Source organism: Herpailurus yagouaroundi, unplaced genomic scaffold, assembly GCF_014898765.1.
Source record: "Herpailurus yagouaroundi ecotype Mexico unplaced genomic scaffold, PumYag 142, whole genome shotgun sequence".
In the NCBI taxonomy this organism is placed as follows: Eukaryota; Metazoa; Chordata; class Mammalia; order Carnivora; family Felidae; genus Herpailurus; species Herpailurus yagouaroundi.
This window is the reverse complement of record NW_024412397.1, coordinates 34,326,172-34,343,840: the sequence shown is the minus strand read 5'-3', so window position 1 is coordinate 34,343,840 and position 17,669 is coordinate 34,326,172. Positions and strand designations below refer to the sequence as shown.

Here is a 17,669-nt window from a genome sequence, read left to right as displayed (position 1 = left end):
TGAGAACCCAGCTGAGATCTGAATTTTCTCCCCAACTCTACAGAAAAAGAGGTAGAACATTGCTGGCCCCAAACTTCAAATACCAGGAGACCAAAATGACACTTCAATAAGAGGAAGAATTCTTGAATATATTTTTTTGGTTGCAGGGTTTTCTTCTCTGTTCATAAGCTCTTTATCCCTCTGATGGGTAGCTTTTTACATGTGTGTGTGTGTGTGTGTGAGAGAGAGAGAGAGAGAGAGAGAGACAGAGAGAGAGAAAGAGAGGAGAGACAGAGACAGACAGAGAAAGAGAGAAACTGAGGGAAATAGTGGGGTCTGGGGCCTGCTCAGAGAAACCAAAACCAACTAAGCCATAGTGGGTGTACACCATGGAATCAGCACTGTCACAAACACAAATCAGGATGGTTCATTTGTTTTCCAGAGAGTTAGTTGCTGTATTATCAGCACACCCCTGGAAGAGACAGACTATAAGATAAAAAGAAAGAAGTTTTAAAAAAGAGCATATCTGAAGAAAGAGAAAAGAGGGAGAGGAAATCTAAGGAGGAAAAAGAGAAATGAGTAGATTTAGATTTGGAAGAAGAATTTAAAAGTTGAGATTTCCTAAATTCTACCCCATTTAAGCCTTTCTTTTTGTAAGTAAAGAGTTTTTGTTTGGTCTGAAAGTTTCGGATTCTTCATATTTTTTTAACCTGTAAATCAAAATAAATAAATAAAAACATGCCTTCATGAGAAGCAGACCCAGCCTTCTGCTACTCCAGTGAGTCTCCAAGGGTGATAATTAGGCAAATCCGCTCTGCTCTGGATACATGTTCCTGGCCTGAGTTTTGGAAGCATTACTTTTTTCCACCTGAAAGACAAGCAGATTGCCCACTCAGTCTGCTTTCAGAAACAGTGGAGCACAAATTCAGTGATGTTCATAAAGCCCCATGGAAGTTTCTATTCTTTAAGGATTTGATCTCTGTATTTAAAATGCAAAATCTCTGACTCATTAACACTTTAAACATTTACATCTAAGTTTGAATAATCAGCTGATTTTTCTTTTTAGATGGGGAAGAAAGATGATGGAAACATCCAAGCGCGAAATGTGCTCCTTTTATTTTCTTTCCCTTCTTATCCCATTCAGATACCCCTGCTTATAAATATCAAGGGATAACAAAAGAGGAAATACATACAAACCTATAGGAAGGGGTTCGTTTTAGTATTCAAATTAAAAGAGTGAAAAAGAAATTGTAGGTTCCTGCTTTGTTTTGTTCTATTTTGTTTTTTCTTCAAACAGGCTGGGGAAATTTATCAAGGCAGAGATTAGGGGTGGAGAGTAGACAGCCCTCTCAAGGATGTGTATGTTTAACCAACTCTCTCCTGATGGGGGCTCATTGAAATTCTAGTCCGCAAGTAGAAACCCCCTATATAAAAAAGAGCAGAGTGAAGAAGCCTGAAAATTCCTACAGCTGGAGCTAGAAGACTTACCGGGTTCCCAAACACCCAGGTTCTCTCTTCACAGGCATACACTCCAGGACCTAGTTGCTAAATTGGCCTGTGTTTCCAGACTAAGAGGGGAGCACAAAGGAGGCCCAGAACGCTGTAGCTGGCCATTTGGATAGAACAAACAGATCAGCACCCGTGACCATGGACTCAAATGAGAGGATATCAGATCTTCAAACCAGAGAAAGCTCCTCTCTGGTTCTAAGATTCCTCCCTTACAAAATGAACTTACCCCAAATCTCAGTTTAGCCCTCCTGTTTAAATTTGGGTATTACTCCCAAAATGTCTGGGGTAAGAGCCACAGCTTTTGGGTTGCAGTAACTTAGAATCACTTAGAACCTTAAAGGGCCAATTTCTTTGCTTATAGGCTGGGTAGGTAAGAATCAGACCAAAACAAAAACAAACAAACAAAAAAGGATAGATTTTATATCTTGCTCTCTTCACCTATATCAATGTTTAATGACTTGCATATACTTTTTTACAGTTTCTTTCCTGTTTTATTTTTACTGCAGAAGCATAGTGCTCATGCTTTCTTTGTAATTGTTTGGAGAGGTGCAGGGAATTCGCTATATACATGGTTTCATTTTGTCTTGTTTTTTTGGTGAGTGTATTTGGAGGAGGTGGTAACTCACCAGCAAAGCCTAGTATAATAGCGGACTATAATAATACTAAGCAATCGAACCTGAACCTTTGCTCCTGGCATGCTATTTGGATTCCATTGGTAGTCTCTTGATAATTTGGAGCTGCCGCCCTCTACATCTCCACCCCCCCCCCCCCCCCACACACACACATACCCTTCCAGTCTCGCCTTTTATCACTTCCTTCCATTTGGACGCATGCTCGCAGACATGTTTTCTTCTCTCAGTCGTTTGCAAAGGCCTCCTTCCGCCCCCATTCCATAATCAAAGCCCTTGTTCCCAACTATTCTATGTGTCTCCTGAAACTTCCTGGAGTACAATTCTCTCCTTAGAACTAATTGGCTATCTGTATATCCTGCCTTGAACTACAATTTAATTCTGTCTCTAGGTAGGTCTGTTCTCCTTACTTCCCAATTTATATTATGAGGACCTTAGAAACGTACAGCACATCTTCATCTTTGGTTCTTAGCACAGCTCTGTGTATATAGGTGGTTTGTAAGGAGCATTTGACGAAAGAATGAAGGAAAGAATCAATTCATCTCTCAGATGATTGAGTCTTGAGTGGCAGAGGGTTACTATTTCAATGATATGATTATTGTCTTTCCCACAGTCTTTTGTGGAGAGAGTATACAATCTCCGTGTGGTTGGGGAAGTATTTCTCCCACGTGATTACTTACTTTGAGTGGATTTTACATCAGTTCTTTAGGTTTTCTGCTCAGATTAGAGCAAATTCAATTGGCACCTTGATTTACACATCTATTATGCTCTTCTTTAGTGCTGGATATTCTGTATACAAAGAAGAGTGTGAAAAATCTATGCCCTCAACAAAGTCATGTTGTCATGTGGAGGATAGGAAATAAATGATTGCAGTAGGACAAACAGGCATGTAAACAAGCTGTTGGGAGCAGAAACAGGGCACTCTTTAGGGTATGATTTAGAAAGGGAGAGACTCAGAGATGAAGGGATAATTATTTTACATTCTTTCCTTACATGTAAATGACCTAAATATATAATAAATATATTACTTAATGAAGGAGCTAAAATTCTGTAGTCTTGACTGGTGTTTATATAACTTTCATTTTCAAATATGTAGCCCAATGTGTGAAAGTGAAAGTAGGAGTACCCTGATTAGGAGGAAGGGACTTATTCCCCCTTCCTTCCTCTTTTTAGCCTTGACCCTGGAAAAGGATCTAGAAACACACTTTAAAAACCATTCATATGGACGCCTGGGCGGCTCGGTCGGTTGGGCATCTGAATTAGGCTCAGGTCATGATCTCATGGTCTGTGAGTTCCAGCCCCGCATCCGGCTCTGTGCTGACAGCTCAGAGCCTGGAGCCCGCTTTAGATTCTGTGTCTCCCTCTCTTGCTCTGTTCCTCCCCTGTTCATGCTTTCTGTCTCTCTCTCAAGAATAAATAAAACATTGAAAACAATTTTTAAACAAATAAATAATAAAAACCATTCATCAAAGACTTAAGAATAGACATTTAAAATTCTATTAAATCATAAAGAGTGACTAGTTGAAATTAGAGCATGTCCATGTAATAATGAAATATATCACTTGAAAAATAAAATCCTCCTCTCAGTTATTATGAATTTAGAAAATTAATAAAATATATGGAGAAAATCTCTTTGATCATTAGGAAATAGAGGGATGAATCCCATAATCCCAAGAGATGATATAAAGTAAATAGTGAGTGTATAATTACTTTGTATAAGGTATTTGCAGATAATAATAGTAAAATGGATCATCAAGGAACAGCTCCATAATAACAGTCCTCCAAACATTGAATCTGATGCCAAGAATAACAATCATTTTCCGAAACATGGGTATGACAGAGTCATAGTCCACGACTCAATGAACCATGTGGCCAACTTAGACACATTTTCTATGTTTCTGATTGCTTGGAAATTGAGAAATTAATATTACCATGGGTAAAAACATGGTCACAGTTTTTTACCCAAAACAGATATTTTCCTTTTCTGCATGACATGAATTTTAAATGAAGTTGCCTTTTCCTGTTGAACAGAGTCAATCAGAATATGTGCATGTGTAAGTCACACATTAGTTTCAGTTCTTGTCCTCCCAAATCCCCTCTGGGTCCTTTTCCAAGTCCCAGTTGTATTGGGTGTGTGCACAGTTCATGAGGTTCTAAAGAAATGAGAGTTAGCTGTGTCTTTTCTTGAAACTGAAATTAGTTATATTCATCAGAAGGTAGCGTGTGTTTGAGATTTTGCCCCATTATCCTGTGATTAATAACTCATGGAAAAAGGCATCAAGATCTCAGTCTGAAACTGAAAATTACTAGAACAACTGCCTGTTTTATATTCTCCTGTCGTGTGGGGTTAAAAACAATAACAACCTATATGGACTCTTGAAAAAAGAAACAGAATAACTGAGAAGAGCATTGTTCTCTGTAGTACAAAGAGCCCAAAGGCTTGGGAAGTGAAAGGACTTAGACTTTTTTTTCTGTTTTGTTTGTTTTTGTGTTTTTCCCTTTGGGCCATCTGCAAGTGAACCAGTCTAAATTGGTTTAATCAATCAATAGGAATTTGCAATTCTATACTAAGTGCAATGAGAGATAGGAAAAGACTGTAAAATTCGAAGAGGTATTCTGTGAAATTGAGGCATACAAGAGGCAGGCTCCAACTGATCCTTTGATCCAGCCCTTAGACATTTCCTGAAGGGCTGAATACCAGACATGTCCCCCTTTCCAATACTCCTCCAACATTAACTACCAGAGAGGAAAGATTATACTCCTAGTTAGTAATTATATTATGGATCTTTAAAATTATAGGGCTAAGCAATAAAGGTCCATGAGTCATCTATAATATGAAAAAAAAAAAAAGCTTTTTTTTCAGTAACTGAGGAAAAGCTGCTCAAATGTCATGTTTCTTTGCCTTGTGTAAAATAACATCAACTCACTGGTATAGGAGGGGAAAAATGTTTTCTCTACCCTTCTAGGTTCTTTTGGCTATTCAATTAATTAAGTTGACATGAGACGTATTAACAGGAGAAAAACAAATTTAATCACATATATACAGGAGCCCCATCAGAAAATGTGAGTCCCAAAGACAAGTGGGTTCAGTTGAGGCTGAGCTAAGGAGTGGAATAGTGGCCTAGGGCTTTAAAGGGGAGGAAGGCAATTCAATACAGACCAATTCACAGGGCAATAAAAAGAACAAATGTTTGATAATTAGATGTTTGCCCTGCCATATCGATGGGTCACTCAGAGATAAAATTTATCTCTGATAATAGCTCTTATTCTGGGAAAGACCCCCAGTTTAGATTCTTTAGGTAGTTAAGGGAGGGGCAGAAGTCTCCCCTGAGCCTGCAGAGACTCAATTGTTTTCAGTTCAAAATAGTCCACATAACAAAGTGGCACGTTTTTTGCGGAGACCTGTTCCAAATCCCTTCAGTGAGATACGGCCTTGAACTGGATAATAACATTTCAATTTAAAAAGGTCATCTTATCCCAGCAAGTATGTGAACTCCACCAGAGGCAGGACAATGCCTTCTACTTTGGATTTCCCACTGTCCTAGGCCCAGTGTTTTTGTTTTTGTTTTTGTTTTTGTTTTCAGAGAAAGTCAATGTCAAATGCCTGTGAGAGTTTTACAGAGAAAAACTGAAAGGGTGAAATAGGGTCTGGAAATTAGAATAAAACACCCAACTAAGCCCACATGTATTGTGTACTTTCATTATCAACGATTGCTTTAGACTCTGTGGGCCACTTTTATCTGAAAAAGAGGTGGTGAAAGCAGTGTTTTTATACTCCCTCCAATACATGTTTACTTGAAAAATTCTTTTAAAAATTAGACTTAAAAGGGCACCTGGGTGGCTCAGTCATTTAAGCATATGACTTCAGCTCAGGTCATGATCTCCTGTTGGTGGGTTCAAGCCCCACATTGGGCTCTCTTTTGTCAGCGCAGAGCCTGCTTCAGATTCTCTGTCTCCCTCCATCTCTGTCCCTCCCCTGCTCATGTGCTCTGTCTCTCCTCTCTCAAAAACAAACAGACATTTAAAAAATTAGCCTGAAATAAAAATCCATGTTTTGAAAGTTTAAGAATTTTAGTAATCAAACCATTTTTATCTGGACTTTCAGACCAAAAACCTTTGAAGAGCTACCTCGGTACATTGCGTATTGTAGACATTGATTTTGTTAATTTCCTCCTTTGGAACAGACCTGGTTGCTTTATTGTTGTTGTCTTTTTATTTTATTATTCTATTATTGGCTAAATCATCAGAGAAATTCTGTGAGTGCATGAGAGAACTAAAGATGTATTCAGTTTAATCAAAGTCTAAATAGCTTGGAAGTCTATGAAAATACATACATACATACACACACACACACACACACACTTAAGATTTTATGTAGAATTATTCATATATGCAGGATGCCTTGTGAGGTATCTTTGAGTAGTGAAAAGAGCAACCAACCTTTGGAAGTTCTATTGTCTCATTCCAGTGCTTATATTCACTGGTCTTGTGACCTTGGACAACATCTCTCTCTGGGATCCTCACCTATATATTAGGAGAGATAGGAGACCAGTGGGCTACATAGCTAATCATACCCACACCATATTTTAGTGTAAGTGTATATATACCTATATGAATGATACAGGTTTCTGAAATCAGACTTATGGAGAACAGATTTTGACTGAATATACTATTGTTACCTGACTTTAATGCAGAATCCTAGCTTTGCTACTTATTTTCATATCGCTTCCTTCAAAACTAGAAAAATAACCTTTTTTTCCCTTTGACTCTTGGCATGACTTCTGGCGACAACCCATCGCTGAAGTGCTTGAGTAAATAGAGAATAGGAGATTTCTTAAACAAGTGAATTATTTAAATCTGCATATGCAATGAGACTTGTTAGGCAAAATTTCTGCTCAGTAAGACCCCCAGGCTCTTAAGAAGATATTTGATATGTAATTTCCTAAACTGCTTACTGTAGTTTTTGCATCTTATTGTTTATTTTGCACGAAATTGTATTGTCAGTAGGAAGGTTCCCAGAGAGAGTTTTGATTGAAATATGCTTGGATGAGCATTAGGCTTTATTTTTGTGTGTGTGTGCACGTAATAATATGAAATCTTCAAGTTATTGCAAGTTGGATATTTGCCAAGATTTGAATCAAAATGGTTCCTTTTCTTTGTGTTTTCATTATCTTTAGTTCCTATAAATAATGCACATTTTCTCCTTAGTTAAGCAAAAAAGATGTAAGAGGAAATGAAATGTATTTAATTAGTAAGCACAAACATTTCTAACACATACCTGCTCTGTATCTGAGGTAAGCAAGGGTCCCCTAATTTCCTTTGTCCTTACAGCTTCAGCCTCGTTTGTCTCTGACTTTACCTTTCAAGTCTATGGCTTCTGGCCTCAAAGTCAACTCACTTTGGGTTGTATAAGCAAAAGAGAGCCCGTGTATATAGACCGCATGTATTCGAGTCAATAGGTTAGCAGGTACCAAGCATGGGCAAGGCGTCCAGAACTGTCTTTGTCACCATAATGAAGCCAAAAGACATATGACTCTTCTCTTCCTGTTATAGTGAGTAGAAAAGGTTTTCACACGTGAGACCAGTTTTCGAATACAACTGGCCAATAACAGTTATAAAACCAATCATACATAAGGTGAGAGATCAACTAGACAACTGGCAATACACACTCATAAACACACACACACACACACACACACACACACACACACACAAGCACACAGAATATGCTTCTAAAACATAAGAACTCATTTACGCAAAATGAAATATTTCAAATATCCTGAATTTTTCTTCTCAACTTTTTTTCTCCTCTCTTCTTTGATGTATAACCTTTCTCTCTATATCTCTGTCTCTGTTTCTTTGTGCTTTTCTCTCGGTCTCTTCTTTTTCTTCACTTAGGATATTTTTCAAAAGCCACAGTTTCTTAAGATTGCAACTAGTCTGGTGACTTTTTCTACCCAGTTTCTTGATAAGAACTAAAAGTTAGATGATTTCTTGTGTATCCTACAAAAAGCTAGTATGTTTAAAAAATAAAAATAAATAAATAAAAAGCCCCTGGTGAGATTAATGTTCCAGCAGGCCTTGAACTTGCCTTAAAACTTGGAGCCTACTGTTCCAAGTTTGCATGGAAAGTACCAGGAAGAGGAGAGAGTAAAGGAGTTTAATTTCAAGTCAATCTCAGTTTTAGTATTTTCAGCTTCTCTGTTCTGTGGTAGTTTCTCTATATGTCTCCCTTCTATTCTATAATCCATAGCTCATAGCAAAAAGTGTAGACACTTAACTAGTCTGTGATTTGTCAGGTTTCTTGGTCTTGATCCAACCCGCCCCTACAATAGAATATACATTCTTTGGGAAAGGGAAGAACTGTGACCCATTTGGGTAATGACTAGGCCACATTTAGGAGCCTACTAAAAACTCATATTATCTGAGTGATTGAGTTGTTAGTTCGCTAATGTCCTAATTATGAAGGTTTTTATGATACAAGTAATATAGGAACAAATATACTAAGCCAGAGATGCTTCATACTGTGCTCTAGAGTCCTAAATAGACAACTAATTTCTGAAGGAAAAGGAAGCTCCATTTTCCCTCCCCCTCTCTGTTCTTTTTCCATATTTGTCACATGATGGCTTCTTTGCTCCTCCACCAGGAAGAAATGAAAAGTGATAACTGTCTTCATTTCATCATGGACCTCCAAGCCCCTCACGGTTGCATCTCCTTTCTGGGAGTAGGTCGGTTTTCTAGATGACTTTCAGTAAGAAAAAGATACTTAAACAGAAAACTGTTTCTACTCTGGAGGGACTGGAGACTTTTAAAAATCATTTGAAGCAAAGTATATGACTCAGTTTGTTGTTGGGATGAAACTACTAATGCACAGAATGAACTGTGACTTAAATTGAATATTGTGCTGATTAGGTTTATGTTTGGGCCGTTCTTGATAAGGCTCTTCTCCATTACCCTGGTAATTGAACTCTGACTCCAGTAATAAAGATGCAAGTTTGGGGGCGCCTGGTGGCTCAGTCTGTTGAGTGTCTGACTTTGGCTCAGGTCATGATTTCACAGTTTGTGAGTTCGAGCCCCTCATTGGGCTCTGTGCTGACAGCTCAGAGCCTAGAGCCTGCTTTGGATTCTGTGTCTCTCTCTTTCTGCTCCTCCATTGCTGACACTTTCTCTCTCTATGTATATATTAAAAATAAATAAAACATTTAAAAATTTAAGATGCAAGTCTGTTGTTATCCAACAAGAAGCTAGGAGGAAATTAAGTGCTTGGCAAAAATGATGTACCTTAGAAACTCCAGGTCTTACATCTTGGGGGTCAGCCTGATTTCTCAGGCGTGGGAATCCATGGTAACTTCTTATGTGTTTTACTTCCAGGGTGAGTTTTAAGACTGCTCGAGTGAGCTGTTCCAATGTTCTCATCTCCCGATCCCTCATTACTTTGAGCCAAAGATTTATTGTTCGGTACTTTGGAGGGTGTTGCTTGTATGCAATTATGCTGGCTTAATTGTAGTTCATTCTTCCCCATATATTGTTGTGTGACCTCGTGCTCACTTTATTGTGGGCTCTTGCTGTCAGGCCTAATCCCTGGAAAGATGTAAGTACATCAGAATTCATTACAAAAAGAAAGGAAAACACAAGTTGGGGTGGAAGAAAGCTCGCAAACGGGGAGGCAGCTTAACCTGCTGCTACTGCCTTTACAGACAGAAAAATAAAAACCCTGGGTAAAATGGTCCCCAGTGCAGCCCTAATCCAGGTCTGTGACCCAGTAGTCACCAGTGTAAAGTTCGATCATGGAAAAGACTGAAGTTAAGCTAGAACTAAGCTAGAAAAAATGGTAATGCTTGTGTCTTCCTGCAGTCTCTCATCCTTTTCTGCTCTTTTGTTCCTGAACTTCCTTTCACACCATCCGCATTTGCCCTTTGTCTCATTACACCCCACCAGCTGCCACTGCCATCTCCTGGCTCTGCAAGCTTTTATTCAAGCCCTTTCTCCATGACATCAAAATCTGATTTCAGGAAAGCATCAGAAACTCGTTCGCTCTTTGGTGATTACCTGAATCCACAATATAGAGTAGATCCCCAGTGGAGCTGCCAGAGGGGTCAGCGTTTCTTAAACCTGAACATGAATTAGAATCACCTAGAGGGCTTGTGGAAACGCATATTGTTGGGCTCCAGTCCCAGGGTCCCTCATTCAGCATTCATGAGACAGGGATTGAGAATTTGCATTTCGACCAAATTCTGAAGCAATACTGATGTCATTGCTCTGGGGGCCACACTTTGAGAACTGCTGAACTAGTGATCTATCTGCTATCTTCAGATATTAGCCTAACCCACACACAAACTCCAGTGGGAGCACAGTGACCTCACAGAAGAGCTTCTGTCAAGTCTGGTTTTCCCTGGCTCCCTTGCTTACAGTAAAGGTGTGAGCTTGGCAGGTGGGAGGATGCTCTCTGATAACGTAATTCACAACCTTGAACTGACTTCAAAATTTTTTCTTTTTTTTTTTTTTTTTTAAATTTTTTTTTTCAACATTTATTTATTTTTGGGACAGAGAGACACAGAGCATGAACGGGGGAGGTGCAGAGAGAGAGGGAGACACAGAATCGGAAACAGGCTCCCGGCTCCGAGCCATCAGCCCAGAGCCCGACGCGGGGCTCGAACTCACGGACCGCGAGATCGTGACCTGGCTGAAGTCGGACGCTTAACCGACTGCGCCACCCAGGCGCCCCGAAAATTTTTTCTAATGTTTATTTATTCTTGAGAGAGAGACAGAGACAGAGAGAGAGAGAGAGCGTGAGCAGGGGAGGGGGAGAGAGAGAGAGACAGAGACAGAATCTGAAGCAGGCTCCAGGCTCTGAGCTGTCAGCACAGAGCCCGACGGGGGCCTCGAACTCATGAACTGTGAGATGGTGACCTGAACTGAAGCTGGACGCTTAACCGACTGAGCCACCCAGGCACACTGAACTGACTTCTAGAAGTTTCCTGCTCTTCCTGGAAATATGTGTGTCTCCAAAAGAAGTGACAGCACTGGGTCCTGATATAGGAAAAGAATGAATGGCTTGGGGTACAATTTAGTGACAGAAGAAGATGTGAGATATTTCTAGGCAGAGAAGACCTGACAGACGCCCTTCCCATCCTGACCTTGAGCTGCTGTATAGCAACACCTGGACTTTTGAGGCTCTTATAACCCACTGCCCTATCACAGAGGAGAATAGACACACACCTCCATGCTCCAGGAAAGGACTGGGGTATCTTGGGAAATTGTGCTGTTTAAAGTGTAACGTGATTGTCTCCCAGATAGATAGATAATACTTTTTTAAAAAAATACAACTAATGTTTTGAATTTTTTACCATTGCATCACATTGCATTCCATAGTGTGTTTTCCTACTGGCAATCTCTTATAGTTTTGAAGCTTAGATTACTCCTTCTAACCTATGTGGATGTGTTCTTTCTGCATTTGCATGACTAAGTGGCTTCCCTGACTCCTCAAGCTTTTGTGTGTATCTGTACTTACCTTCTCCCTTCAGGGTTAATGTTTGCGCCGTTTCTTCCATCATTTCGGGTATAGTCAACTTATTTTGGTCCACTGGAGTTGTCCATTTTGTTGTTAGAGTGTCAGTGTTCCTGGACATGTAATCAAGATAAAGGGAAACTGATGACATAGAGCATTGTGATCTGATTTCAGAGGAGACTGAGGCCTTGATATCTTCATCCTTCAAACTTATGTTTCTTACCTAGTATCTGGAATTGCAGTGTGCCATTCATAGCTTCTATTGGCAAATAAAACAGAAAGACTAGCTTTTTAGTGTTTGGCATGTAGAAGGTGTTCATTACATGACTGAATAATACGTAAATGAGTGGATTTATTTATCCCAAGGCTTTCATTCAAAAGAAATTGCTTGGTGTTCTTAGACTGCTGGTACCTAAAGGGGGTTTCACTCACATGTCAATGTGATGAAGGTTCTAATAGTTGGTTTTGATATGCAATGGTTCCTTGAGGTGTATCCAAGGTAGGAGGAGTGGGAAAAGACAGGGACTCAAAAGGTACACTTTCAGATCTCAGAGTTTGCCCTCAGGCTTACCTCTCCAGTGGTCCCCAGCTGTCATGATCTTGCTCTGGTTTCTGCCTTCTCTAACTTGAACCTGAATCTATGCCAGTTAGCCCTCTAGCACCTGTATATGGTTGCTGAAAATATAATCACCAAAAACTGATTAAATGTTAAATAGAAATTATAAATGTGAAATTTCATAGCATAGCATTTGATCCAGAAGTCAGCACTCAATACACACTTGATTCATTTGAATAAAGTCACGGCCCCCAGGGATTGTTGCAAATCCAGTTTTTCCCTGGTTTTGTGTTTGTTAATAGTCCTAGTTCCAATCTAATTTATGATCTCCTCGGAGGAAATTCCCAGGATTGCACCCAGAAATGGGATTCAGGTAAAATAGGAGGGCTGGGAGGTGGAGGCATAAAGCTAACTTAACCACGCAGAAGGCTGTCAGACCTCACGGATGGACAAATGAAAAGCAGGTATAGATTCTGTGCTAGGCTCATTAACAGGGTGTGGGGCTGTGGGAACCCCTGCCTCAACTTCAAGAGGCTGAATAGATGACACATACCTTGTATCATCGTTCAATACTAAAGAAAAGCTCTTTTATGCCCCTTCTTATCTCATTCCTCTGTCTGCTTCTCACCCAGTACATCATTGTACAAGCTCAAGTCCCACTCAGACTCATTACTTTAAATATCAAGAGAGTAATTCTACTCTTCCCTTGTCTCCTGCTCTAAGGTGTCTGACTCCAATGTTTCTATACCACAACCAACTTTATTCTTCTCTCAAATGGAGCCTGCTCCTTTTCTCCTCTTTAGTTTACCAGTACCAGCTCAGGTATTCCCCCTCACATAATGTTTCACAACAGAACACATCCACTTGCATTTTATTGTTTTCTCCTTTATCTGTTAAAACTCTTTCCCAGTTAGTATGGTGTATTTTCTCTCTTTATTTCCTTCCTCATTAACTTTTTTATTCTCACCTTCATTATTGCAATCATGATTCAAACAGTGGGATAATCATTGTTTGAAATTTTAGTGGTTAGTGACATACCTGTTTTAAGGCAAGAACATCATATAATTTGAAGTGGCAATTAGGAATAATCAAGAACCACTGCCAATAACATATAAATCCTTGAAAATATTCCTAATTCCCTTCAAAACATCTGTAAAATCTCTACCTACCTTTTCATTCTCCCCTAATTAAAAAAGCTTGTCTCAGTATTAGCTTAAAATATAGACAATATATTCTTTGAATTTTAGCACTTTTTTTGTTTGTTTTATTGAATTAGTAGCATTGTAAAGGTGTTTCGTTTTATAGTATACAAATTTACTTTACAGTGTTTCATTTTGAACATATAGCCTAAGGAGTTAAATAGGCATTGGAATACTCTCCCAGAAATCTCAATCGCTATAATATTGTCCCACTGGAGAAATCTAAAAGATTTTCAAACAACTGATTTATAAAGAAATTTTTGGAAAATAATCTATTAATAGTTGGAGTCCACTGAGCAGATAAGACTACTTTTCTTGATATCTCTTTTGCCCTGAATTGATTGCTGAAAGATTTTTTTTTCTTAAAAATAAGATTATATTTTATGGTATAGATATATTAATGATTTTTGACAAGTTGAGCATTAAAAATACAATAAAAGCAAATAAATTATTGAGCACGAAATGTCTTTTGACTTCTTAGTTGCAGAAGATAAACGTATAGTTGGAAGTTCTTGTGCACCTAGAAACAGAAGAAAAATTCAGCATGAGCAATGGGTATTCAAATGCACTGAGGAAAACTGAAGGCAGGTTTTGAAACTTAATGAACAAGCTATTTCAGAATAAATAATAGGGTACCTGTGTCTTCAAATGAAGTCCTCAGAATAGCTACATAAATACTGTTCACCAAATAGTTCCCTATCACTTTGAGTTTAGATATTGCCACAAAACTTGTTTCATCTAATAAAATAAAAACATTTCCGGGGGGAAGTTTTAAGGGCTAGTAAGCAGTTCAACACATTCTCTTTTCCTCAGGTGAAGTGAATGGTAACATTTCTGCGTTGGTCCTAGAGAGGAGTATCTAACTGACCTATTTGTATGTTTTGTCAAGTAGAATATCAACTTTGGAGGTTTGCCTGTTACTGCAATGGAAACTAACCTATCTTGACTAACAAAAATGTTCACTTAGAATATAGATTTGATGGCCATATGCCAAACCTCTTGAATCAGTATCTGGATCTGGTAAAGCCTAGAATTCTCAATTTTTAGCAAAATCTACAAATGTTAGGCTTCCTACATTTTTAGAACTATTGATGTATGGAGCTGTTAGGCTTTTGCATTTTTTTTTTAATCCATACAAAATGTATATTAGGTTCAAGTGGTGAAAATCTTACATCTTCGACCCAGGACTTTGGCTTCCATCTTCAGGACAATAGAGTGACTGCATAAAATTGCGTAAAAGACATTTGTGTTCATGAGGTACCGCAGAATAGAGTTTAAGTACAAAAATAAAGCAAAAAAAAACAAAAAAAACCCCAAAAACAAAAAAACATAATTTGAAGTTGTTGCCAAAATTCAAGGTAGAATGTCACTAGGGTAGATTTTTTTGTTTTTTTTAATGTTTATTTAGTTTTAAGAGAGAGAGTGCACATGAGAGGGGCAGAGAGAGAGGGAGACACAGATGTGAAACAGGTTTTACGCTGTCAGTGCATAGCCCGATGTGAGACTTGAAGCCACCAACCGAACTGTTAGATCATCACCTGAGCTGAAGTGGAAAGCTTAACAGACTGAGCCACCCAGGAACCTCGTTAGGATAGATGTTTTAACTCATTTCTTGATTATGAGGCTTCGAACACAGAAGAATGGCCTCATATATATGCATATATATTGGAGGGTATATGATGTGGAGGGGATAATTTACTTGGGAATTAGACTGAAAAGTTAATGTATAAGTTGGAAAAAAAACCAAAACATCTCATAAAGTGAAATCTATTATTGGAACCCAAGACCTTGGATACTCAGAAGTACTGGATTATCTTTTTTTTTTTTTTTTAACTTTCTTTTAAGGCTGAGGATTTTATTTCGTTAGGATAATAAAGGCCAAGTTGCTGGGATAAATAAAAGTGTAGATAGATGAAAGAGAGAGAGAGAGAGGGAGGAAGGGAGGGAGATAGATAAAGGTATCTTGTTTTATATGTTTCTATACCTTGGGTTTTCCAAGTATGTAGAAGGAAATTAATGTAAATTAATTGTAAAATTAGTCATTCCACTGTATCCATAATGCACACAAAGCATAACTGTGCATAGCTTATTATAAATCTCTTCCTTCTTTCTAAACTCTCTTCCCTGATATTCTATCCAGTTTGGATGAAGCTAACTCACTCTGTATCTCATTTCTACTACCTCTTTAACATTAACATTTAACTCAGGCTTGGCCAATTAAGGTGTTCCATTTCCTTTCCATAATGATGGGTTTAAAATGGACATAGAACCTACATGGTATCACCATGAGTCATGCTCATGACTTTACTAAAAGCCGTCAAAAGAGAGGAATCTTCTTCACTACAGTGTTGATGATGTTCCTTTCTTCCTAATGTGGTTACTTTCTTTGCTGCATTACACATTCTGTTCCACTGGAAAGGAGAGGAGAAAGAAAGGAGAGGAGAAAGAAAGGAGAGGGACGCCTGGGTGGCTCAGCCAGTTCAGCATCTGACTCTTCATTTCCTCTCAGGTCATGATCTCACACTTTGCGAGTTGGCTAGTTAGAGCCCCATGTCAGGCTCCACACTGATGGTGTAGAGCCTGCTTGGGATTCTCTCTGTCCTTCTCTCTGACCCTCCCGCTCTATCTCTTAAAATGAACATCATAAAAATAAAATAAAATTAAAATTATAAGATAAAAATATGAAGTTTGAGAGGAAAATCCAAAACAGGGAGGACTTGCATCCTGCCTCCTATTTCAGATTGGTGGAAGAGACTGATTCACACAGTGCTTCGAACCAACACTGGAACAAGATGGAACAGGAAGTAGCACAATGGAAGAACATCTCTGGCAAAAGGGAGTTGACCCAAGACTGCACGTGTTTATACCCCCAGACTCTGTATAATGTGGAGTAAACTATGGTGAGTGAGACAGCCAACAGTCTTGGGAATTGAGAGCCAACAGCCTTGGTCAAGCAGACAAGGAACATGCCAAGACCAATGAAGATAGCATGTAAACCAGCCACCACTCTCCATAAGGGTTCATGAGCTTTCCCTATAACCAGTCACCATTTAGGGTACGAGAAAATAGATGGGCCAATTTCTGAGCGGAGAGAATTGTTTGAATCTCAAATGTGATTGCGTGTTTTCTGAAACATCTTGAAATGCTCTAAAATAGTCTAGTGTAAAGTGGCAGAGACTGTGTTTTGTTTTGTTAATTGAATATAGTTGACACACAATGTTAACATTAGTTTCAGGTGTACAACATAGTGATTCAACATCTCTATACATTATGCTATGCTCACCACAAGTGTAGCCACCATCTGTCACCATACAACACTATTGTAATGTCATTGACTAAAGACTGTATTATGTTTAATAGGTGGTGGGAAGAGGCGCCACCTTTAGCATTAATGGAAACTCCAGAACAAAACCAGAGCAGCTATACATGCAACATACTTTTGTTTCTTTGCATCTCAGAGTATGTAATGCCTAACTCCACAGATATAGCCTAGTATGCTAGTGACTTTCTTTGCTATCATGTAGGAATATTGTCTGAGAATGAAGAACACAGAGAGGAAAAATGATCAAGGGATAGAGAAAACAGACTGAATCCCAATGACATCTTTGCCATACTGAGGGTGTAGCTGCCATTGGACTGCTCACATTCATGAAATAACCCATTCATCTTTTTACCCCAAGCAAGTGTGAAATGTATTGCAACTTATTATAAAGGCAGTGTAACTCTTCACTAGCTGGGTAACCTCAGCACATTATTTACCTATTTGAGACTCAGTTTTCTTATCTGTGGAAACACCTCACAGTATTTTTAACATGATAATTTAAACAAGATAATTGATGCAAATAACTTAGCATATTACCTCACTTGATTTATAGTGGTTTTATTATTATTAATGATACTTCAGAGTCATTAACCAAGATACATTTTCTAAAAGCTATAACATCCCTTGGAAATAACGTAACTTTTAGAAATACCTATTGTTTATTTTTCTACTCTAAAATTGGTTGATAAAAATCTGGCTAAAATGCTATTTTCCCCCCATGTTTTAGGTCAAAAAAACATCTGGTTACCATTCCTGGGATGATTCCTCTTGGCTAAAAAGGACATTCCTGCCTTCTTGAAAGCTCAATGTTTGTCCATATCACTGAAATCTGAAGTGTAGGAAAAAAACAGTTTAAAATTTTTTTTTTTTTTGGCTTCTCACTGCAGTAAAACATAATTTGGCTGAAATAATGAGATTCAATTGCTCATAAGCTTAAACAATGACAGTTGGGTGGTATTTGTTGTCA

General features: G+C 38.6%; 1 long non-coding RNA gene across 3 annotated transcripts; it reads right to left on the bottom strand.

The window, feature by feature from the left end:
* Window positions 1–726: 726 nt before the first annotated feature.
* On the bottom strand, window positions 727–15,841 carry LOC121032996 (uncharacterized). 3 transcript variants are annotated; one of them, XR_005791647.1, is made up of 3 exons: window positions 12,197–15,841; window positions 11,629–11,738; window positions 727–847 (listed from the first exon to the last, which is right to left on the bottom strand). It is a non-coding gene; the product is annotated as an uncharacterized LOC121032996 (long non-coding RNA). The 3 variants fall into 3 exon arrangements; XR_005791646.1 differs by lacking the exon at window positions 727–847 and adding an exon at window positions 7,029–7,661; XR_005791645.1 differs by lacking the exon at window positions 727–847 and adding an exon at window positions 9,441–9,698.
* Between the last annotated feature and the right edge of the window lie 1,828 nt (window positions 15,842–17,669).